The 1,898-nt window shown below is 42.6% G+C and overlaps 1 pseudogene; it reads right to left on the reverse strand.

Annotated features, from left to right (window-relative positions):
- Positions 1-594: 594 nt before the first annotated feature.
- LOC121539820 lies at positions 595-1,553 on the reverse strand (annotated as a pseudogene).
- Between the last annotated feature and the right edge of the window lie 345 nt (positions 1,554-1,898).

Below are 1,898 nucleotides of genomic sequence, written 5' to 3' on the forward strand. Positions count from 1 at the left end.
CAACAAAACCACACCTGACTATAATCCGACAAATCCCATGCAGCCGCATTAGAAATTCATGCAGCCGCGTTACAAGTTAAAACACTTGAATTAGACTGATACACATAAAGAAATCCCCCCCTCCAAATTAACATGAAAACATGCATTAGCTTAACATATTGTAAATGGTTTGACATTATTTCTAACATCGATAGAGCCTACACTTTCTAGTTCCATTTTGAACTTCTAACAAAATTATCCTCTTTCCCATGATGGTCATGACTTTCTTACACAAGGGGAGGTTAACTTGGCCCCAGACAATCGATCTGAGATCAACTTAAATTTCAGTTGAGGGATATTTTTTTTGCTTTAACCCCTGGCTCCAAGTGATCTTAATTTTGGAAATCTGTTGCCAAATATTCCCACGCATAATGAAGAGACACATGATCGTATACAAATGTGAGCAAGGTTTGAAATTATTATGTTTTATTCAAACATTATACTGTATTTGTTTGGGATTCTTGCGGTCAATTTGCATCCTACAAATTATTTATAATTATGTTCTGTCCCCCCGACCATCCGCCAAAGAAGAAATTGGCTCACGGCTTAATCTAGTTAATGATTCCTGGTGTAGGGCATGTTGGGTCTGTCAGACATGTTGGGCTGGCGGGACTGTCCTATCTCTCTGTCTATCTCAGCCTGGACCTTCTCTCTAATGGAGAGTGTATTGATCAATCAATCAATCAATTAAATCAAGACTGACTGATCAATCTCAGCCTAAACCTTTTCTGAGAGGGACAAGTTTGACATTGACTGAAAATCCAGTAAGAGTTCAGGTAGGCCTCCATGCTACAGCAAACCAAAGTAGGAGGGGTGCTCGACAACAATGAAAAAATACCACAAAAGGGCTTACCAAGAAAAACATCCAAAAAATTACTAATTCATGGCAGACAGGAGTTGGAGCACTCTGTTACTGAAAATCAAGTAACATTCTGTACAAAATGTTTCTTTGATCCAAAGAGGTCACTGTCTCACCCTGTATGTGCTGGTGTTTGATGAGGAAGACCAGGGCCAAGCAGGGTGGTGGAGATTATCTTAGTGCCGGCCAGGAACAGGTCCAGAGAACACAACACCAGGTTGGCCTCCTGGAAACCATCGCCTTGGAGTGCTTGTGCTTACAGTGGAGGACCAGGGAGGAAGGAGGCAGCCATTACATTCAGAACAAAATGTATAATAGTATTGAATCACCAAGGGTGTATGCATCCACTTCAGGACTAACTGCTTTACTACCAGTCAAAATGGTCAGCCCTCTAGTTTGTGTTCGGAACCACAGTGCTTCTGTCAATTTTACCGTAGCCAAACAGTAACTCTACATTAAGAGGGTGGGCGAGCTGCTTACGTTTCACCATCAGTGAGGAAGGCGTCTATGTAGTCTCTGGGGTTGATGGTGTCTAGGTGCTGCCTATATCTCTCCACATCCTCCCTGATAAATTCATCCAGGGCCTTGTAGTAGCTGAACATGGTGTTGTGGGACCTGGGAGATGCTCCATCAGCGCGGGGAACGCCTCGTACATCTACAGTATTCAGAGGGAACACGTCATGATCTGTAAGTCATGGTGGTACTATATGTGTAAATAGCAGGGTTGGGGACAGTTCAATTTCAATTCAGGGGATGAATTATTAAACTATTGAATGTAAATTCCTGAACTGGAAATGGCCCATTTATGGTTTAAGGTGAACTTTACTGATTTCATGAAACGGGAGGAAGAGCAGGATGTTGGAGGAAAAAACAGAACTCACCACCTTGTGTCTGCAACGTTACCAACTGCTCTAAGAAAGCTAGCTCCCTTGGGGAGTTGTAATCATGCTTATAAACTGGGTGGATCAAACCCTGAATGCTGATTGGCTGAAAGCCGTGG

Source organism: Coregonus clupeaformis, chromosome 26 (genome assembly GCF_020615455.1).
Source record: "Coregonus clupeaformis isolate EN_2021a chromosome 26, ASM2061545v1, whole genome shotgun sequence".
Taxonomy (NCBI): Eukaryota; Metazoa; Chordata; class Actinopteri; order Salmoniformes; family Salmonidae; genus Coregonus; species Coregonus clupeaformis.